We start from the raw sequence: 24,761 nt of genomic DNA on the forward strand, positions 1-24,761 counted from the left end.
CATACAAATGCACTTGATCCCGTTCGACCCTTGATACTGCCACGATTTTATTTCCAATTAGATTTTTTCCTTCTTTCTTTTCGACAAGCTGAGACTTGGGGAGTCCGATTGACTGAACATTAGACAAATATTCAGTACAAAACTCAATCGCTTCTTCAACAATGTATCTTTCAACCATACAACCTTCTGGTCGACTTCGGTTCTTCACGTACCCTTCTGGTCGACTTCGGTTCTTCAACAATGTATCTTTCAACCATACAACCATTCAGTACAAAACTCAATCGCTTGCCAAACTGAGTATCCAAATCTTTCACCTTTTCAAAAATTTGATCACCCGTCAATATAGGTGGAGCTCTGCCTTGTTCTGTCTCTCCATTGAACGCCTTTCTCCATCCACGGTAGTGATGATTTGAATTTAAGAATCTCCGATGACCGAGAAAGACATTCTTCTGACCAAACTCCAAGCGCTTCCAATCTGTTTTATCTTCACAAATAGGACACGCACATTGACCTTTTATGCTATACCCTGATAGATTTCCGTATGCTGGAAAATCATTAATTGTGCCAAACAACATCGCCCTCAAGTTGAAACTTTCTTTCCTATATCCATCATAAACCTCCACACCGGTCTCCCACAAAATCTTTAAATCTTCGATTAAGGGCTTCAAGTACACGTCTATGTCATTCCCTGGTTGTTTAGGTCCAGAAATCAACATAGACAACATCATGTACTTACGCTTCATACATAGCCATGGAGGTAGGTTATAAATCATAATAATCACAGGCCATGTACTAAGTGAGATACTCTGGATACCGTGTGGGTTCATTCCATCAGTAGATAATGCCAAGCGAAGGTTTCTTGATTCTTCTCCAAATTCAGGATAATCATTATCAATTTTCAACCACTGTGGTGAATCTGCCGGATGTCGATACTTTCCATCTATAATTCTTTCATCTGCATGCCAGGTCAAGTGACTTGAATCAGTTTCACTATGAAACATGCGTCTAAATCTCGGAATAACAGGAAAATACCACAAGACTTTTGCTGGAGACAACTTGTTCTTATATCGCGAGACACCGCATTTAGGACACTCATTTAACGATGCATACTCATTTGGAAACAAAACGCAATCGTTTGGACATGCATGTATCTTATCATAGCTCATGCCAATAGAGCACAACATCTTTTTGGTCTCATATGTTCGATTGGGAAGAACATTATCCTCAGGAAGCATATCTTTCAAAAGGGCTAATAACTCTGTGAAACTTTTATCCGACCATCCATTGCCCGCCTTTAAGTTGTACAACTTTAATATCGCAGACAATCTTGTGAATTTAGTGCAACCATCATACAAAGGTTTCTCTGCATCACTTACCAACCTCTCAAACATTTCGGGACAATCCTTAAGATCTCCTTCAAGTGCTTTTGCAATCTCTTCAACTCGATCACAATCGTATGTATCTGCGGCGCTATAGTTTGAGGCATAGGTCGTACTATCCACCGATTCAACATTCTCGTTACTTTTCTCACCATGCAAATTCCAACATGTATAACTTCGATCAATTCCATGCCTCATTAGATGCGATGTCAACTGAACTGCGTCAACCCGTTTCCCATAACAACAACCCAAGCAAGGACATATCATTCTACTAATAACAACAACCCGTTTCTCTAAGTGGCTTTGGACTTCATGTTTGTAGTTTTGGGAGATAATAAGGGTTATTAGAATTGGTTAAATTATGTTATGTCTATTAACATAATTTATTGTTATTTAAATGAATGTAATACTTGTATATAAGTAGTTACATTGTAGTTTATCGTCTATTAACATAATTTATTGTCTATTAATATAAGTAGTTACATAAGTAGTTTATCGTTAGTGATATATAATTGTTCACGAATGGTCATGTTAAAACCATTGAATCATTGTTTCTCACCATCTATTCATACAAGTTTTTCCTATAAACAGAGATATTGTACAAATTGAAAATGGACACAAAATAATAAATTTCAAGAATCAAAAATCATATATAAGTCATTCATTTATTTTTCAATTGCACGAGAATAAATGAGAGAACTGTGATTTGGAAAATTTTGAAGATGTGAATTTTTATTGTGTTTTACATTTGGATAGTTAGGTAATTTGTGGAATTCTAGGTTTCTTACAAGCGTGCAGGTGAATAGAATTATGAGGTTAGACATATCTCATATAATGGAGAAAATTATAGTGATTTTTTCAAAAAAGAGTGCTCTTGTAAGAGATGAATTCTGACAGGATTGTCATGTTGTCATGCAATTTCATGGAAGAAGGTTCAACACTTGAAAATTGAAGAATTCGTGCCTGAATGCTACAAAAGAGACTTCTATGAGATTTTCTATGCACTAATTATTTATCTATTGAATGGGAAAATTTTGTGGACTAAAATAAAGTATGTTTAGTTATAGCCAGCATCAATCAAAAGACAACATGGAAATCCCAAGAAGAAAAGGAACATGAATGCTTTAAAAATTATAAAAGATGAGACACAACTGAAGCAGGCAAAATTTGGAATCAAGTACAGTAGGCGCTACATGATTGGACACAACAAGGTTACTTGCAAACTGCCAATTACACAAGAAACGAGCATCTCAACCCCAAGTTAGGGAGCATTAACCTAGGTTGAACTAACTGAGCCAACACTAAGTCAGGGACCAAGTCAGCCATGACCAAGCCAACTAATACCAAATTAGTGATCAAGTCAGCCAACATCAACTCAGGATGAACCAACAGAAACTACGTGAAAAATACCTGAGCGCATCACACGCTCAAAGATACAACAGAGTCGCCATCAAACTTTATTTATTCCCGAAGGAAATAGACAACATCGATAAAACCCAGGGGAAGAGAAAAAGGGTAAGGAAGTCAGTTATATAAGGGGAAGGTATTAGCACCCCTCACATCTGTTGTACTCAACGGGAATCATTTTAATTGTTCTTTGCTCGAATAGGTGTGACTATCTAAAGGTTACTCACAAATGATAAAAGAGAAAAGGAATAAAATAAATAAAGTGCTCAGTGAGGATTAGAGCCCTCATGCCTATGTATCCTTATAGTGCAAAAGGAATTCAGAGCTCCGTAGTTCATAGAACTAATGCTGGGAGATGAAATAAGAGTGATAAGGGCATGGTTTGAACCAAATGATAATGTTGTTTGAACCCATAGGGTAGGTATGTCTGAACCAATGAGAAAAAAATGGCATCAAGCCAAAAATAAGGGTATTCCCTATATTAGGCTGCAAAGTAAGTAAACAAAGGATAATTTGTCAACGAGACAAACCAAAAGGCTCTTGGTTCAGAGACAAACATTGGTTATTGGCCCAAAAGTATGTATGGAACTCAAATAAATAGTGTATTTGGTTCAAAGAGAAAGTATATCACTAGGGATGAAGGATTATAGGTATTGTATAATGACAGATGAAAGATCTAGATGGTGCCCTAAGGCAGAAGAAATAATAATAGTAAATATGCTTGCCAAGGGTTCGAACCCTTGTGCCTACATACTCTCATCATGCAATGAGAAAGTCAGAGCTCCGTAGTTCATGGACTAATGACGGAAAGAACTGAAAAAATAAAGAGGTGTTTGCCTAAACAACTAGGACTGATAAGACGAACAAAAATGAAAGGGTATGACTGGAGTGATGAAAAGTATAACATGGCACGAAAGACAATGGTATTGCAGGAACCCATAAAGGAAATAACTTTCAACCAAAGAGTAAAGCATGCATATTAGGAAAAAAAAGGGTATGAAATATTTTTCTATCAAGACAAACAACTCTTGGTTCAAAGGTAGGCATTGGTTATTATCCCAAAAGGTATATATGGAACCCAAAGAAATGGTACTTGGTCCAAGGGAACGGTATATCACTGAGGTGAATGACCATGAAAGATATAATCTGAAACCAAAAGATAATGATATTGTTTGAATCCATGAAGGAATAAACTCTGAACCAAAGAGCAAACACAAGCATATTGGACAAAAAGAAAGGAAATGCAATATTTGCCTATTAAGACAAACAACTTTTGGTTCAAAGGTGGGTGTTGGTTATTATCCCAAAATTATGTATGGAATCCAAAGGGAGTGGTATTTAGTTCCAAAGAGACAATATAACACTACCGAGGAACGATGTTGCATGAGTCCTGACAATCCCTTGATTCAAATTGTACTAAAGTCTATGAACGAATGTCAATACTTTGAGTAGTTAGGGCCTACTCCCCGTACTCAAAGCTACTCTAGACAAGGGTAGGAATAATCCCTCTCATCATTCTCCATTGCCTAAGTCTCATGATACACAACTTGAATTAAGGTTGACAAGTGTTGATACCAATTCTTCTTGTTACTCCTTATGATGAAATGTTGCTTGTGAAGAAGAGTCTTGACAATCATTTGATTCGAATTGCACTAAAGTCTATGAACGAAGGAGAATACTTTGAGTAGCTAGGGCATACACTTCGTACTTAAAGGTACTCTAGATAAGGGTTGGAATAATCCCTCTCATCATTCTCCATTGCTTAAGGCTCATGGAACACAACTTGAATCAAGATTAACAAGAGTTGATACACCTTTGTTGTGCTTGATAGGAGTTCAGTCCGTCAGCAATGTGAATGACTTGTAATGACTTGAAGTCTTGAACTTGAGTTTGAAGTCTTAATCTCTAGTACAACTTCAACACAAGGTACTTGCCCTATCATTTGATCAAGGGACTTTTGATCACTTGCACAGACTTGGGGAATTGAGCACAAATGAAAGGATTTGGTTGATCAAAGTGAACTTTGATCAACACAATAAGTGGGAATGAAAGAAAAATTGTTGAATTATATGTAATGAATTAATGGTCTAACAACCTAGAGAATTAATCAAACTATACCAATTTGATTCTATACAAACATTAAATTAAGGGAACATGCATGGTTTGAAATTTCTAAATCCTAGGGGTAAAAGAGTAAATATACAAAGGATTAATCAACTTGGAATTAATTATAAATCAATATCTAATTAAAACTAATTAAATTCTAATTAATATATAATCAAATATAATTATATGATTATTTACATGGTTAAGAAAATCAAAATTAAACTAATCAAATCTAATATTAATTCTAACAATTAATTTTCATGCAAAAAAATATCAAACATAATTTTAAAGCAATTAAAATAAATTAAAATTGATTAAGAAATAAAATAAAAATGAAATTAAAATAGAAATAGTGAAACATGGGTGCAAATGTGGATTGGAGGTGCAAACATAAGTTACCCCCAAAGAATACTAAACCCAATCCGGTAGTGCAGGGGAGGAAATTTTTGAGCTCAGTTTGGGAAAAAAATTGTGATACACATGGATCACATTTAACACGTTCTCTAAATAATTTAAACACAATCATCTTCATCTCTTCCCTCCACCGTGCTAGAGCTCATCACCGGCGATGGAGTCACCACTCACGAAATCAAACATACAGAAATGTTCTAAATCGTATTCTATGTCTAAATCCACAAACGAATTCAACTAAGTCCTCGTAACAAATCTGGATCGAAGAATAAAGTTCAAGAACCCTAGAATTTGTAACAAAACTTAAATGGTGGATAGATGGAATCAGAGCCCTATATGTTAGGGCTTTAATTCGTCTGAACAAATACTACATCATGGTAACATTTTTTAGTCAAATCGAGGAAGATTGGAAGATGCACTCACCGTAGCAGGCGTCGGAAATTCCGGGTAAGCTCTATGAAACTTGTCATATCTTCTTCTCCTTGCTTCTTCTCCTTACAATTCTTCTTCTTCTGGACCTCTTCTGAAACTCGAGATGAGAGATCATATGAATGCGAGTTCAATTCGAGAGGGAGAGGAAACCTTGACTTCTAAGAGTGAAGAAATCGATTTTGAATGGAAAATGATTGAGAGATTTCAATGAGTGGAGGTAAATCTATTTATAGAATATGAATCTAGCTGCTCTGTTACTTCTATTAAATTGTGAAATGGAAATCAGTTGCAGGTTAACCATAGTGTTAATAGTTAGCTATGTTAGTTAGATAATTTAGTTAGTTGGAAATGGTTTGGTGAAACTGAATGGAATGGTTTAGCTGATTTTGCTGTTAAAGGAGTTAACTGAATAGAGTGAAATTTGTAAATGAAATTCAGTTAAAATGAAGTTAACTGAATCAAGTTAAATTCATTTCCACTTAATGTGAAAAAATGCAGGTTAATTGAAAATGATCGTTAGCTAGTGTGGATTAATTGTTTAGTGATGATGAAGTCTTGTTCAGATACTTTGATGACTTGCTCGATTTTAGAATAATTGTGCTAGTGATATTTGTAATAGTGATTGTTGAATGTTAATGCTCCTGATACACTGCCTTGGTGATGATTGGAAGTTATGGCCTATTATTCATGTAGGGTTTGCTGATGGTCAAATCATGTATTGTTGTAAGATGATTTTGTGGCATGATGTAGGTGCAGGACATGGTAAACTTCATGCTAAAGCTATGTGCAATGAGGTGTTGATGGTCTGATGTAGCAGGGTATTGTGATCAGGCTGATGTGATGATGATGCTCAAACAAGGTTGTATGGATTCAAGGCATTGGCTGCAACATAATATATCATATGGTAAGCTCATGCCTTAGTAAACTTGCAAATGCCTTGGTGTATCAATATGCATTATATGGCATTGTATCATGTTTGGTTGTTAAGTGTGTGAATTTGCTAGGGTTGGTTTGTAGCAAGACAAGATGCAAGGCTTGTAAGGCAAAGTTTGTGGTTAGCAAGGCTTGATGACCTAAGTTCAGAGGCATGGTGTGGCAACTTGGCCAGACATGTTTTACAAGGCAAAGTGACCATGGTCATGGCATGTGTAGCGGGAAATTCATAATGCGATTAAAATGAAAATTAAAATATCAGAAAAAACGTGGGCCACTTGATCTCCCTCATTAATTGAGGTGGCAGATCAAGTGGATCAAAATACGCGTTCCACCATGCACTCAAGTTAGCGTGTAACAGGCATGGTATTCAAAAGGAACTAACCAGATTAAAACAAATGAGATGGATCCTATGGCTGTGAGAGATGCCAAGACATCGCCGGAGCTGTAGCTCCGGTCTTCTTCTCCGGTGGACCTCACCGGACTGGTCCACCATCAACCATCACCAAAATTAAAAACAAGGACATGATTTCAAATTAAAATGAAACTGAGTTCGAATCTGGCCTCAATTCACTCTAACTCCAAGTATATTGAGAGATACATGGAGTTGAAATTTGAGGTACATGAACTGAGTTGCTTCGATTTAGCCTTAAAGCAACTCAATCTTCTTGCCTACATTGGTAGGACTCAGACAAGCAAAGAATCAATATAATTGAGCAAGAATTTAAGAGAATCGAAGAGATCAAAATTTCTGGAAAATACCTTCAATGGAGGTCTGGATTCAACTGATCTTGATCTTGCTTGTGCTTGATCTCACTCTACTTGCTTGCAGAAGAAGGATTAGATGCTTAAAAGGTTGTGGATTCCTGGAGATTTGAATTTCAAAACAGTGGAAATTCAACCTCAAATTCAAATGAATTTCTCAGGTTTATCCTTTGCAAAGTGAGGGTTAGAGATGGGGGATCAAAGTTGGCGCGAATGTGTGTTGATTGCTGAGCATATAAGGCTCTATTTATAGCTGAATCCATTGCTTTTTACACACATGAAAATACTTTTGAAATTTGGTCATTGATGATGCATGGTTGCATGGGCGCGCATAGCCCATAAAATCATTTCTATAAGTCCACAAATGAATGTTAGATAGTCTGAATTCAGCTTGGATTGCAAGGCAAGTGTACATTTTGATTTGAAGTTTGATCCTTGCCAAGTGATTACACCATGTTCATGCCATGCGCAGCCTATGCATTCCTTGTCCAAAATGAATGAATTTGAGCTCTTTGGAAAGGTGAGATCAAGAGGAACAATTTTCATGTTCAACACTTTTTCATTTGGAGATTGGAACTTGAGGAAATTTGAGGTGGAAGCTTGGAAATTTTTGACATATCAAATTTTTTCTAAGTGTAAAGCCATATGTCTCAATATTCCACCTTGCTTAACTTTTTATATGAGTGATCGGAAAAATAGCAAGTGTACTATTTTTACCGATGTAGTAATAAGGAGTTTTATTTCCAAGTATCGATCTCAAGGATTGCGTAGGAAATACTTATTTTAATTTGATTCTATCAGAACAAAAAGATAATGGTTGGGTTGTTTGGGAATTTATAATAGTAAACACACAAAGAGTAAAAATAATTGATTAAGATAAAAGATGCTAGGGTGAGTGGTTGAGTTAACCGGTTATGAATTCAGTCAAGATTTCCTTAATACATATGAAACATTCAATCACCTAACCTCAAAATGTTCTTACTTAAGTCCTTAAGGAAGAAACTATTAAACTACCAATTCTTACTCAAATGTCCATTCAATTAATCATTGGTTTTAATCATACAAAATATCAAGGTTTACGGTGATTTATGAAAGTAACTAGTCCTAGATGATGCATTCATAAACCCAATTGTGTGAAAACCCTAACAATCATAATCCTGTCATTGGAAGTCATAGATCAATTTGTATTTGTCCGATACAAAAGTGTCATACCCCAAAATTTGCCCACTAATATTACAAGGCATTCCTAAGGTACTCCAACTTATTTTTCAAAGCATTGGAACAAAGGCCCAGCTCACAGGTGGCCAAATTCAGAAAATGGCTCAAACTGGCATGCTCGCTAGGCGAGCAAATCCTTCGCCTAGCGAACCCTTCGCTATGCCACTCGCCTAGCGAAGCTTGCGAATATCAGAAAATTCTGGGCTTCATTCTGAGCCCATTAGGTCACAACAAACCATTATAAATACCAACATTCCAGTCAGAGAGAAAGGGGGGACGAATCAGAACCCTAGCAATCAAACCTTGGAGGTTAACCAAGAGAATTCAGAGCAACTCTAAAGGAAACCCTGAAGGCAATTCATCTGCACAGAGATTATCTCCGCCCAACTCAATCCGATACCAAAAGCGATCTGCCAATTCAACGTTGCAATTCAATTGCAAACAGGTTTGCGCATCACTACTGTTTTATGCTTCCAATCTGTAATCTCTAAATACATAATGCATCATGATTGAATTTTTGGATATGTAATTAGATTTTGCATATGAGTTTAAGTATGCCTGAATACCCTGAATATTTGACCATGTTATTTCTGTAATTGAATGCCATAGGGCGTGCAGCAGGCTGAGACTGTATTGTTCTGAAATTCGAAACCCGCAGTCGCTCGCTAGCACATCGCTAAACGAGCATGTAGCGAGCATTCGCTAAGCCTTCGCTAGGCGAGGCAGAGGCGAACGTGACAGTCGCTAATGTTTTGGTCGTTATGTCCTATGCTTATCTGATCTGTTCTATGTTAATCATGCGTTATTTTGCCTGACATTCATACTGCTGTGTTTCTTTCGCGGTGTAATCTTCGATTGCACCCTGATTTGGTATTCTGACCTGTTTGCTGAATATTGTAAGGACTCACATACTCCTGAAGAGGGTAGCTGGCTAAGTATTCCACTTTATTTGTGGGATACCCTTGTGGAGATTCATCCCGATTACTTAATTGATTTTAATGTGGACCTAATTACTTAATTGATTTTAATGTATTAATTTTAATGTGGAGATTCATCCTAATTACGTAATTGATTGTAAAATATGGCCTTTGAATATGTGATCTTGGACCTCTCTTTGTTACCCTATGGTATTACAGTATTACGGTATTATGGTCATGTCCCGCGAATATAGGGATACACTTAGCAAGGACCCTTCGGTTAAATCATCATGTCCCTACAAAATAAATCATAGTCCCTCGGATGTTGCCTTCGAATATATGATTTTGTCCCTCGATGACCCTTCGGTGTAGCCTACGGTTAAATGATGATTGTCCCTTCGAATGCTAAGGTATCCTTACAAATGTTGCCTTCAATGACCAATCGATGACCCTACGATGACCCTTTTACATCCAAAGGATAAAACTACTTACTTCTCAATAGTAAGGACAGTTCTACCCTCATAAGGATAGGAAATACCCATAAAGACCTTGGGGTAGGTATAACTCTTAATTGCTGATTCACAACCTAAAACATTTTTCACCTCACACTTTTCAAAACCTCCATTAGAAAATCACCACTTGGCATACATTCGTACTAGAATCATTGTCAGGTTATATTTTTCTAAACAGCTTTCAAAATCAAACGAGATAAATATTTTGTATACATTCGTACAAGAATCATTACAAAGTTAAACTCTCTTTTCAAAACATTTTCTAAACAGCTCTCACACACTTTCTCAGACAAGAAAAACATAAGTGATCAAGCAATTAAGAGCCCATGGATAACCATGGATACAAAGGGTGCTAACACCTTCCCTTTGTATAATGTACCTCCCGAACCCAAAATCTAAATTAAGGTCTTTCCTGTTCTTTTCCACCTTTCCTTATTGGATAAAAGAAAAGTCGGTGGCGACTCTTGCTAACCGCGACATTTGCTTTCCAAAGCAAAAACACACGAAGTCAGTTCACCGTATGACAGAACTGGCGACTCTGCTGGGGATCCTTAAAAAGAGAGGTTACCTTAAAAACAAGATCACTTATTCAAATTGTCTGATTTACTTTTAAGGGATTGGTTGGGTATTTTTGAGTGAAAGATCCTACACCCGGATCTAGTGTACCTTAGGTAAGTAGCAATAGATCATCGCGACTATCCGGCGTATACTGGAATGGTTAAAATGATGGCTACGGTTAATGTGACACTTTGGATGTCTGGATGTTCCTCATGTTTACTTGAGGAAAAATTTGGCGTCTGCGTGGTGTCATCAAAGCATTAACCAGACCTTTAGAACCCTAATTGACTCATCCTAGCCATTAGAAAGTAGTGAGATAACTGACTTCGGTTCCGACTGGGGTTGGTTGATACTCGATACTACACTCTTTGAGACTGGACTTTAGGGAAGCTTTGGTCAACCACTTGGTGTTGCACTGAAGTGGACTTAAAGGAAGGTCAATGATTGGAGATTCTTTTAGAACCCGGTTACTATTCTAGGACAGGTTGAACTAACCAAACTTCAGTGGGGAGGGTACTTACCTGTGGAACTCATGCAAGCCTTAAAACCTAAGAATGATTGTTGTGTGACTTGCTTGTGCTTGTTATTTACATAACATCATAACATCATAACATCATAACATCATGGCATTGTACTAACTCTTTCGAGGACTTAGGGATTTAACTTTGCTCTGTTTTGTAAAAAAAAAAAAAAAAAAAAAAAAAAAAAAGGAAAAAAAACAACAAAAGTTTCCTTTTTTGGGTTCACGCAAAGTTAAATTCTAAAAGTCCTTGAAAACATTTCATACATTGCATAGCATAACATGACATTGCATAACAGGTATTCTAAAAGATCAGTGTTCTTACGGTCTTCCTTCTAAACAGAAACATGGCCCTCGAACAAACTGTCAAAGATCTCCAGACTCAGAATGCTCAATTCCAGGAGATGATCCTGAGCTTGTCCAAGGGACAGGAGGAACTGAAGGCCCTCTTGCTCGAGAAGAAGAAAGACCAGAAACCTGTGAGTTACATTAACCCGGGAAGAAGGCTTAAAGGACAGACTGCAGGAGTCAAGATTAGGATTCCGAAGGATCAAGAAGAGGGGACCGATTCAGAAGATGAGAATGCTGATCCTTTCAGCCAGGAGGATGAAGATGAAGATTATGAGAATGAACAGTACTCTCCAAAAGATGACAAGTACAAATTGCTAGAAGAACGTATGCTAGCTATGGAGGGTCAGAAGGCGCCCCGTCTGGATTTCGAAAGCTTGGGACTGGTCTCTGATGTGGTCATTCCTCGCAAGTTCAAGATCCCCACGTTCACTAAATACGATGGGGCATCTTGTCCTCAGATGCATCTGAGAGCTTATGTGAGAAAGATTCAGCCGTATACCACTGATATGAAGCTATGGATCCATTTCTTCCAAGAGAGTCTGTCTGGCACACAGTTGGAGTGGTATTACCAGCTCGAGAGCTCTAACATCCGCACCTAGACTGATTTAGCGACAGCTTTCTACAAGCACTACCAGTATAATTCTGAATTGGCGCCTACTCGGATACAGTTGCAGAATATGATTATGGGATCTAAAGAAAGCTTCAAAGAATATGCTCAAAAATGGAGAGATTTGGCTGGCAGAGTCAAACCCCCTATGATTGATCGAGAATTAGTGGACATGTTCATGGGTACACTGACTGGTCCATTCTACAGCCATCTACTGGGAAGTTCTTCCTCGGGTTTCACTGACCTGATATTGACAGGGGAACGTGTTGAAAGTGGTATTCGAAATGGAAAGATACAGGCAGCTACCTCCGCAAGCACCATAAAGACCCATCAGGGAAAGAACGAATCAAATGCTGTGTACGTTGAAAGGGGTCATAACAAGAAAAATCGTGACCATGCCGTTGGAGCAGTTACGATTGCAGCACCGCCATCTCAAAACTTCCAGCACAGACAAGACAGGCCGAGAAGGCAGTTTACCAAGATCAATATGACTTTAGCACAAGCACTGCAGGGTATTCTAAAGGCAAACCTAATTACCCTCAGAGCCTCTCCTGCGAATGTTAACACTGCTTCTCCTCGTTATAATCCTAATGCCAGGTGTGCATACCACTCCGATAGCCCCGGGCATGATACAAACGATTGTTGGTTGTTGAAGAATAAGATTCAGGATATGATCGACGCTGGGGAAATTGAATTTGACCCGCCAGAGACTCCTAATGTCATCACTGCTCCCATGCCTAATCATGATAAGACTGTTAATGCTGTGGAGGATTATTCTCGCATTTCTAATGTAGCTGACTTAGCATCTCCTCTCCTGATCATCAAGAAGAATTTAGTGCAAGCTGGTTTATTTCCAGGTTGTGCTGAAAATTGCGATCTCTGCATACTCCGACCCAATGATTGTTTGGAGTTGAAGAATGGTATTCAACGGCTGATGGATGATCGTACAATTCTCTTTGAAAAGGTTCCTAAGGCGGAGAACCCTATTGAAAAAATATTTGTGATTGCCAGGTCCAAAGTTCCAGTGAAGATTACCGCTACTAGGGCGCCTGTGAAGATTACTGCTGAGCCCAAGGTAGCTCCCCTAATCATTACTGCACCTGACCCAGTGCCGTATTCCTCAAGCAAAGCTATTCCGTGGAATTATGGAGGTGATGTTTACATCCATGGCATAAAGCAAGTTGATAACTCTACTAATCCTAATGGCATTGTTGGGACTAGTAAAATTACTCAAAGTGGAAGGATATTCTCTCCAGAAATCTCACCTCCTGCCCTTGAAACTCGAGGAAAGGAACCAGTCAACCCTTCTCAGTCAGAGACACCGGTCGAAGTTACTACCGAAGATATTGCCAAACAAGAAATGGAAGAAGTGCTGAAGATCATCCGCAAAAGTGATTTTGATGTAGTAGAACAGCTGGGGCATACCTGTAGGTGTTTAATTGGCTGCATTGTATGGTAAAACACTAATGTCTTGACTGATGTCATGACATGTAAATGTAACTACATTATAGTTACTGCAGGACTAGCTAACACAGGATTATTGAATGCTGTGACATTCATACCTGTCAACAGATACTAAGGAATAGAACATCAGGAGTTCTGTTAGAACTTAGTATTCACTTGCAGTCTGGTTATCAAGGAAGAACCAGACCTGGCATAAGGCCTACTGATTGAATGTCAAACTGGATGTTGTGACATTCATCATTGACAGCAGCTACTGAAGATTGGGCAGAGTGGTGTTCTGCTATACTTCAGCACTTTACTTAGTTTGTTATTCAAGAGAATAGCAGAACTAACTTAAGGCCAATTGTGTAAATGTTAAGTTGGACACTTTGACATTTACTAATGTAAGCTGGTACTGTAGTATGGTCATATTGATCATGTACAGGTCAGCAGATTTGTAAAGTCTGTTTTCTGGGAAAACAGACTCAGCATATGGACCTTGATGTCAAGCTGAATGTCGTGACATTCATGCCTGACAGCATATGCTAAATTGTAGGTTGTTCAGTTTTCTGTTACAGCTTTCTCAGGCTATTCTTTAGGAAGTCAACAGCTTAGAGAAAATCCAGGAAATCAACAACCAAGCTACATTCAATGAACCTAACAAATAGCCTATTTGTTAGCAACCTAAATATTGAATTTGAGGGAACGTATGTGACCTAAAATTCAGGAAAATACAGGTGCAAAAGCCCAGGTGCTGCAATATAAAAAGGAAGGCATTCCTCCATTCAGTTTCAGGGGATTTTGAGGCGTGAAGATTTAGTGTGTCCATCTTACTTCACTGCTGTATTTTTGTGAGTCTAGAATTAGACGTATCTTGTAAGCCAAGTCATTATCAAATAGATGATTGCTTTGGCATAGGGTGTTCATTGAGTTGTAAGTGTTGTGTCACTCAAAGCTTTTAAGCGTGAGTGCTGTGTATCTTGGTTTAAGCTGTGAAGCATAACCAAGAGTTGTTTTTGAAGTGTGACTTCAAAGTGTTTTTAATATCACTGAGGTGATTGAGGGGGAGTGAGTAGGAACTCTGATCTTAGATTAAGATTGAAATTGCATTGGGTAGGGATTAAGTGATAAGTTGTAAACGGGTGAGTTTAGCTTTGAATTGATACTACTAATAGTGGATTTCCTCCCTGGCTTGGTAGCCCCCAGATGTAGGTCATGTTGGACTGAACTGGGTGAACAATTACTTGTGTTATTTACTGCACTTACAATTAAGTTCTGCATAATCCCTGTCTGTGCAGAATTGGATGTCATAACAACCAGTGTGACATCCAAAGTCTGATAACTAGAATTTCAATTGGCATCAGAGCAGGCACCCTGCCTGTGAAGTTCTGGGTGAGATCTAGGGAAGTTACTTTCTAGTACCATGGACAAGGATTTAGGACACTCAAACAGACCACCCATGTTGGATGGATCTAATTATGATGACTGGAAGCCTCGCATGATAGCCTTCTTAAGGTCTCTAGACAGCAAAGTCTGGAGAGCTGTCAACAAGGGATGGGAACATCCAACGAGGACTGATGAAGATGGAGTCAGTGTGCAGATTCCTGAAGAAGATTGGGACAAGGAACAAGAGGCATTAGCTCTTGGAAATTCCAAAGCCTTGAATGCACTGTTCAATGGAATCACTAAGAACATCTTCAGGCTGGTGCACCATTGTGAACTAGCTAAGGAAGTTTGGGATACCCTCAAGGTAACTCATGAAGGTACTTCCAAGGTGAAGATGTCAAAACTTCAGATGCTGACAACCAAGTTTGAAAATCTGAGGATGAAAGAGGATGAGACTATTCATGACTTCCACATGAATATTCTTGAAATTGCAAACACCTCTGGTGGACTAGGTGAGAAAATGACCGAAGAGAAACTTGTAAGAAAGATTCTCAGGTCCTTGCCTAAGAGGTGTGCTATGAAGGTCACTGCCATAGAGGAGGCTCAGGACATCAGCAATATGAAGGTAGATGAGCTCATTGGTTCTCTCCAAACCTTTGAAATGGGCTTAGGTGAGTATGCTGAGAAGAAGAAAAGCATAGCCTTTGTATCTAATGCTGAAGAGGAGGCAGAAGAAGGATATACTGGAGGTGATGAAAGTATATCAGAAGCCTTAGCCATGCTTGGAAGGCAATTCAACAAGTTCATGAAGAAGATTGATCAAAGAGGTAGACCCAATGTCAAGAACATCCCGTCTGACATTAAGAAAAGATCAACTTCTGAAGAAAAGTTCAACCATGGGAAGGGAATCCAGTGTCATGGTTGTGAAGGGTATGGACACGTCAGAGCTGAATGTCCTACTTACCTCAAATTGCAAAATAAGGGGCTAGCTATCACATGGTCTAAAGGAGATTCTGAAAGTGAATCTGAAGGAGAATCTGCCAAACATGTCACTGCACTAACTAGTGTGTGTGTCTCTGAAGATGACACAAGTGCAGATGAGCTGACCTTTGATGAACTTGCTGCAGCATATAAGAAGCTGTGTACCACCAGTGCAGAAGTACGTGCACAAGGTGAAAAGCAGAAGAAACTCATCAAGGAACTGGAAGATGAGAGACAGAAACAACTGTCTGCCATAGAAGGGCTGAATGATGAGATAGCCCTGCTGACCTCCAAGCTGAACCAGATGACCAAATCCATCAGAATGATGAATAAGGGAACTGACACCTTGGAAAAAAATCCTAAAGGTGGGACAGCAGTCTGGAACCAAATCTGGGCTAGGATTTGGAAAAAGAGCTGAACACAAACGCCCAAAGGCTAAAGTTCAGAAGTTCAAGCAGATGTCAAAACCGATGTCTCAACATCGAGGAGCTAGGATGAATGATCATCAGAAGAGAATATTCCAGAATTGGAGGTGTCACCACTGTGGCAGGCTTGGACATATAAAAGCATTCTGCTACTGGATTCATGGCTTCCCTAACAGAGCCTCACCTGTCAGACCTAAGCATAACACACGCAAGCGATGTGTTCCCATTAAGAAGCAACAATGGTATGCTAGGATAGCACACACTGCCCTAAGGGCTTCTTCCAGAGAAGACTGGTACTTTGACAGTGGATGCTCAAGACATATGACTGGTATGGAAAATCTACTGGTAGACATTCAACCTCACACCACCAGCTATGTGACTTTTGGTGATGGTGCCAAAGGAAAAATCAGAGGTGTGGGCAAACTGGACTGTTCTGGAGTGCCAAAACTGAACAATGTGCTGTTAGTAAGAGGACTAACTGCAAACCTCATCAGTATAAGTCAGCTGTGTGATCAAGGTTTTCATGTTCAGTTTACTAAGGAGCAGTGCATTGTGACAAATGGTGACAATCAGGAAGTTATGAGAGGAACCAGGTCCAAAGACAACTGCTATCTGTGGGAACCTGACCTCTCTAAATTTTCCACAACTTGCTCCTCAGCCAAGGAAGAACAGGAGGTGAAGCTGTGGCATAGAAGACTTGGCCATCTCCACTTACGTGGAATGAAGAAGATCATATCCAAGGAAGCAGTCAGAGGAATGCCAAAGCTTCTGATTGATGAAGGAAGAGTCTGTGGAGAATGCCAAGTGGGCAAGCAAACCAAGATGTCACACCCAAAGCTGGGACATTCCACAACCTCCAGAGTTCTGGAACTACTGCACATGGACCTAATGGGACCTATGCAGGTTGAAAGTCTTGGTGGGAAGAAGTATGCCTACGTGGTGGTTGATGACCATTCCAGATACACGTGGATAAACTTCATCAGAGAGAAGTCAGATACATTTGATGTCTTCAAGGATCTGTGCATAAGACTTCAAAGAGAAAAGGACAGTTGTGTGGTCCGGATTAGAAGTGATCATGGCACTGAATTCAAGAATTCCAAGTTTGATGAGTTCTGCTCATCTGAAGGAATAAGCCATGAGTTCTCCTCCCCTATAACTCCTCAGCAGAATGGAATAGTTGAAAGAAAAAATAGAACTATTCAAGAATCTGCCAGAGCAATGATTCATGCAAAGAAGCTCCCTATGCACTTTTGGGCTGAAGCAATGAATACGGCGTGCTATGTTCACAACAGAGTCACCTTGAGAAAAGGAACCTCCTCCACTCTGTATGAAATATGGAAGGGTAGAAAACCCACTGTGAAGTACTTTCATATTTTTGGAAGTAAATGCTACATTCTCACAGATCGTGAACAGAGAAGGAAGCTAGATCCCAAAAGTGATGAAGGCGTATTTCTGGGATACTCCACGAACAGCAGAGCCTATAGAGTGTTCAACTACAGGACCAATGTCCTGATGGAATCCATAAATGTCATTGTGGATGATAAAGAGGAAGGAACCGATGTCATGGAGGATGTTGAAACATTCCTTGATAGTCCAACTGACAGTCCAGTCAAGCCTGAAGAAATACAGGAACCTCCTCCTGAATGTGAAGTAGAAGCACCTACCAAAGTGCCATCTATCAGAATTCAGAAAGACCACCCTAAGGATCTTATCATAGGGGATCCCACCAGTGGTGTAACTACCAAGTCAAGAGGAATAAACTCAAATTCCTGCTTTGTTTCCAAGGTTGAACCAAAGAATGTGAAAGAAGCCCTGACTGATGAATACTGGATCATTGCCATGCAAGAGGAACTCGAGCAGTTCACAAGGCATGAAGTATGGGAGCTGGTTCCAAGACCTGAAGGGTCCAACATCATTGGTACCAAGTGGATCTACAAAAACAAATCTGATGAGAAAGGAGTAATTACTAGAAATAAAGCAAGACTAGTAGCTCAAGGATACACTCAAGTTGAAGGAGTAGACTTTGATGAGACATTTGCTCCTGTGGCTAGACTTGAGTCCATCAGATTGCTGTTGGGGGTAGCATGCATCCTGAAGTTTAAGCTATTTCAAATGGATGTGAAGAGTGCATTCTTGAATGGCTACCTGAATGAAGAAGTCTATGTGGAACAACCCAAAGGGTTTTGTGATCCTAACCAACCTGAGCATGTATACAAGCTGAAGAAAGCCTTGTATGGGTTGAAGCAAGCACCCAGAGCTTGGTATGAAAGGTTAACCGAATTTCTGACCACAAATGGATACAGAAAGGGTGGCATAGATAAAACCTTGTTTGTGAAGGATGAGGAAGGCAAAATCATGATAGCTCAAATCTATGTGGATGATATAGTCTTTGGTGGAATGTCAGAACAAATGGTTAAAAAATTTGTTCACCAGATGCAATCTGAGTTTGAAATGAGTCTAGTGGGAGAACTGACCTATTTCCTTGGAATGCAAGTAAACCAAATGGAGGACTCCATGTTTCTCTCCCAAAGCAAGTATGCCAAGAACATAGTTAAGAAGTTTGGTATGGATCATGCCAGGCACAAGAGGACTCCAGCTCCTACTCATCTGAAGTTAACCAAAGATGATGGAGGACCCAGTGTTGATCAATGCCTGTACAGAAGCATGATAGGTAGTCTGCTGTATCTAACTGCAAGTAGACCTGACATTTCCTATGCAGTTGGAGTGTGTGCCAGATATCAAGCAGAGCCCAAGGTGAGTCACTTGAATCAAGTCAAAAGGATCCTCAAGTACATCAATGGGACATGTGACTATGGGATGCTGTACTCACATGGGTCTGAGCTTGTCCTATCTGGGTACTGTGATGCTGATTGGGCTGGAAGTGCTGAAGACAGAAAAAGCACATCAGGTGGATGTTTCTTCTTAGGAGAAAACCTCATATCGTGGTTCAGCAAGAAGCAGAACTGTGTCTCTCTGTCCACTGCAGAGGCTGAATACATAGCGGCTGGAAGCAGTTGCTCCCAACTGGTTTGGATGAAACAAATGCTCACTGAGTACAATGTCAATCAAAATGTCATGACATTGTTCTGTGATAATCTCAGTGCCATCAACATCTCCAAGAATCCCATCCAACACAGCAGGACCAAACATATTGACATTAGGCACCACTTCATCAGAGATCTGGTGGAAGACAAGGTGATCACTTTGGAACATGTAGCCACGGATCTTCAACTGGCTGACATATTTACAAAGGCTCTGGATGCTACTCAGTTTGAAAACTTGAGGAGCAAACTGGGAATATGTCTCTCTGAGACATTATAGCAACCACTGATGTTTGGGATAAATTGTTTAATATCTCTGCCTATTAAACGATTTGTACAAGACTATGATTGGTCAACATATCATAGATATGCTGCGCGCAACAAGGGTGAATACAAGAGGGTAAGGAGACACCCTACAGAGAGAAGGCCTCTGTACCTGCAGGAGTTCAAGGATGCTGTTCATGCAGGAGTGGTTCTGGATGTCAGAAACAACATCATGGCATCTGATATGGTGGTACCTACTGTAAAGCAAAAGTGGGTGATCACTTGATCGAAGCTGTGAAGCAAGATCAAGTGGATGTGAACTTGGTTGAAACTGTGAAGTAAAACCAAGTCTGGAACTCTGTCATTGTGCTCTGCCTATGTTGTTGACTTTGGCAACATTTGTGACAAAAAGGGGGAGTAATAACCACCAATACCCCTGACAAACAGAGTGGGTCTAACAGACTCTCATGACAGATCTGAAGATTCCCCCTGCAGCTGATGTTGAAGTTTAGGTGCAACTTCTAATATATAGGTGCTGCTATGAGAAGTTTTATTTAACTTCCATGTGTGTGAGTGTGCTGCCACTCTGAATGTATTAGCTAGTATTATTCCGCTGCCATGAACTCTGTTATGGGGATCAAAGTGTTTTAGCCAAAAATTTGCCAAAGGGGGAGTTTGTAGGTGTTTAATTGGCTGCATTGTATGGTAAAACACTAATGTCTTGACTGATGTCATGACATGTAAATGTAACTACATTATAGTTATTGCAGGACTAGCTAACACAGGATTATTGAATGCTGTGACATTCATACCTGTCAACAGATACTAAGGAATAGAACATCAGGAGTTCTGTTAGAACTTAGTATTCACTTGCAGTCTGGTTATCAAGGAAGAACCAGACCTGGCATAAGGCCTACTGATTGAATGTCAAACTGGATGTTGTGACATTCATCATTGACAGCAGCTACTGAAGATTGGGCAGAGTGGTGTTCTGCTATACTTCAGCACTTTACTTAGTTTGTTATTCAAGAGAATAGCAGAACTAACTTAAGGCCAATTGTGTAAATGTTAAGTTGGACACTTTGACATTTACTAATGTAAGCTGGTACTGTAGTATGGTCATATTGATCATGTACAGGTCAGCAGATTTGTACAGTCTATTTTCTGGGAAAACAGACTCAGCATATGGACCTTGATGTCAAGCTGAATGTCGTGACATTCATGCCTGACAGCATATGCTAAATTGTAGGTTGTTCAGTTTTCTGTTACAGCTTTCTCAGGCTATTCTTTAGGAAGTCAACAGCTTAGAGAAAATCCAGGAAATCAACAACCAAGCTACATTCAATGAACCTAACAAATAGCCTATTTGTTAGCAACCTAAATATTGAATTTGAGGGAACGTATGTGACCTAAAATTCAGGAAAATACAGGTGCAAAAGCCCAGGTGCTGCAATATAAAAGGAAGGCATTCCTCCATTCAGTTTCAGGGGATTTTGAGGCGTGAAGATTTAGTGTGTCCATCTTACTTCACTGCTGTATTTTTGTGAGTCTAGAATTAGACGTATCTTGTAAGCCAAGTCATTATCAAATAGATGATTGCTTTGGCATAGGGTGTTCATTGAGTTGTAAGTGTTGTGTCACTCAAAGCTTTTAAGCGTGAGTGCTGTGTATCTTGGTTTAAGCTGTGAAGCATAACCAAGAGTTGTTTTTGAAGTGTGACTTCAAAGTGTTTTTAATATCACTGAGGTGATTGAGGGGGAGTGAGTAGGAACTCTGATCTTAGATTAAGATTGAAATTGCATTGGGTAGGGATTAAGTGATAAGTTGTAAACGGGTGAGTTTAGCTTTGAATTGATACTACTAATAGTGGATTTCCTCCCTGGCTTGGTAGCCCCCAGATGTAGGTCATGTTGGACTGAACTGGGTGAACAATTACTTGTGTTATTTACTGCACTTACAATTAAGTTCTGCATAATCCCTGTCTGTGCAGAATTGGATGTCATAACAACCAGTGTGACATCCAAAGTCTGATAACTAGAATTTCAATACCCCGTCTAAGATCTCGATGTTATCCTTGTTGTTATCTTCTGAATCTCATGCCAATGCATTGATAAAATTCTTGAAGACTGCTCATGTACCTCAGGAGACATCCGTCGATCAGTTTGAAAACTATGTTGCCAACCTGACTGTTGACAATGGCCTAGGCTTTTCTGATACTGACCTGACACCAGCAGGAAAGAATCATAATAAAGCTCTGCATATCTCCATTGAGTGTAAAGGGACCACCTTGTCTCATGTGTTGATCGATAATGGATCTTTTTTGAATGTGCTGCCGAAAGTTGTGCTTGATAAACTTGACTGTAAAAGCATCGAACTGAAACCTAGTGACATTGTGGTACGTGCTTACGATGGTGCGAAGAGTGTTGTCTATGGCGAAGTAGTTCTCCCTATCAAAATAGGACCTCAAGTCTTTAACACTACCTTTCACGTAATGAACATTCGTCCTGCCTATTCCTGCTTGCTGGGACGCCCTTGGATTCATGGGGCAAGTGTTGTAGCTTCGTCTCTCCACCAAAAGCTGAGGTATCCAATAGAGGGCAAGATTGTCACTGTGTGTGGAGAAGAAGAATACATTGTCAGTAGTGTGCATGCCTTCAGATACGTCGAGATGGATGGCGAATTCTTTGAGACTCCTTCTTAGTCATTCGAAGTAGTTCCTCCGACTGGTCCTGTCCTTAACCCAGCTCCCCGTGTGCCCAAGGTTATTCGTGCTCCTCCTGCTATGATTTCTCTGAAGGACGCTCAAGCCGTGGTTGAAGATGGTAGTCGTACTGGCTGGGGTCAACTGATCAACGTACCGTACAAGTCTGACAAGTCTGGTCTGGGATTTAACTCTGAAAGGATGGTCAAAGGTCAGATTAATGCTATAGAAGATGCTGACAGCGACTGCGACCTGGATAGCTGGGTTTCCCCAACAATTGGTGACGGACTCAATAACTGGAAGGCTGAAGACACTATCTCGATTTCCTTTAGTCAGGAGTAATTGTTATTGTCTATTTTAGTGTTGCAACTTTTTTTAGTTTTTTACAATCGAACTTCTTAAAAGCATTGTGTTTAAGCCCGGGGCACAATAGCTAATTTGTTAAGGGTTTTGTCATTTTCATAAGCATATTCACATTCAATAAATCAATGGACTTTTTGCATTCAAATATTGCGCTCTTTATCTTTCTTGTCATCTTCCAAAGAGGCTATGTTTTCTTACACACGCTCACGTAACGAATTGCAGATCCATACCCACTCTGGATCCTGTTGATAATAATTCTACTACTGTTCATTATGGCTTTGAAAATCCGATCTACCAAGCCGAGGATGGAAGTGAGGAAGATTGTGAAGTACCTGGAGAACTTGCCAGACTGTTACTGCAAGAAGAGAGAACTATACAGCCGCATGAAGAGTCAATCGAAATTGTAAACCTGGGTACTGAAGTGGACAAGAAAGAAGTCAAAATAGGAGCAGGCTTGGAAAACAGTGTCAAAGGAAGATTGATTCAGATGTTACAGGACTATATAGAGATTTTTGCTTGGTCCTACGAAGACATGCCAGGACTGGATACTAACATAGTAGTGCATCGTTTGCCAACGAAGGAAGATTGCCGTCCCGTCAAGCAAAAGGTTCGGCGCATGCGTCCTGAAATGTCTGAGAAAATCAAAGCCGAGGTTATGAAACAATTTAATGCAGGTTTTCTGGCCGTTACTTCTTATCCGCAATGGGTTGCTAATGTGGTACCAGTGCCAAAGAAAGATGGTAAGGTACGAATGTGTGTAGATTACAGAGATTTGAATAAAGAGAATCCCAAAGACGACTTTCCACTCCCGCATATTGATGTTCTGGTAGACAACACCGCTCAACACAAAGTATTCTCCTTCATGGATGGATTCTCGGGTTATAACCAGATTAAGATGGCACCTGAAGACATGGAGAAAACTACGTTTGTGACGCAATGGGGCACGTTCTGTTATAAAGTAATGCCATTCGGTTTAAAGAACGCCGGGGCAACGTACCAGCGTGCTATGGTGGTTTTGTTCCATGATATGATTCATCATGAAATAGAAGTATATGTGGATGACATGATAGCCAGATCTCATACTGAAGAAGAACATCTCGACCATTTGTACAAATTGTTTGAGAGGTTGAAGAAATACAAGCTGAGATTGAACCCGAACAAATGCACCTTTGGGGTAAGATCCGGTAAACTCTTAGGATTTATTGTCAGTGGCAGAGGAATCGAGGTTGACCCGGCTAAGGTGAGAGCTATCCAAGAAATGCCAGTTCCTCGTACAGATAAAGAAGTCAGAGGTTTCTTGGGACGTTTGAATTACATTGCCCGGTTTATCTCCCATTTGACCGCTACCTGCAAACCCATCTTCAAGTTACTGAGGAAAAATCAAGAGATGATATGGAATGATGAATGTCAAGAAGCTTTTGACAAAATCAAGAAGTACCTCCAAGAACCTCCGATTCTGATGCCACCAGTTGAAGGAAGACCTCTAATTATGTATTTAACCGTGTTAGAAAATTCAATGGGGTGTGTGTTGGGGCAACATGACGAGTCTGGTCGAAAAGAGCATGCCATATACTACCTTAGCAAAAAGTTTACCGACTGTGAAACAAGATACTCACTGCTCGAGAGAACTTGTTGTGCTTTGGCCTGGGCTGCTCGCCGACTAACACAGTATATGTTGAATCATACCACTTTATTGATTTCTAAGATGGACCCTATCAAATACATATTTGAGAAACCTGCCCTCTCCGGAAGAATAGCAAGATGGCAGATGATTTTAACAGAGTATGATATCCAGTATACTACCCAGAAAGCAATTAAAGGAAGCGTGCTAGCTGATCATTTGGCTCATCAAGCAGTCGATGATTATCAATCTATGAATTTTGAGTTCCCAGATGAGGATGTCATGCTTGTTACTGATTATGAAGAACCTGGACCGGATGAAGGACCCGAACTGGGATCCCGATGGACTATGGTTTTTGACGGATCTTCTAATGCATTGGGCAATGGTGTTGGTGTTGTAATTATTTCTCCCAGGGGTTGC

The sequence above is a fragment of the Lathyrus oleraceus genome, chromosome 3 (genome assembly GCF_024323335.1).
Source record: "Lathyrus oleraceus cultivar Zhongwan6 chromosome 3, CAAS_Psat_ZW6_1.0, whole genome shotgun sequence".
Lineage (NCBI taxonomy): Eukaryota > Viridiplantae > Streptophyta > Magnoliopsida > Fabales > Fabaceae > Lathyrus > Lathyrus oleraceus.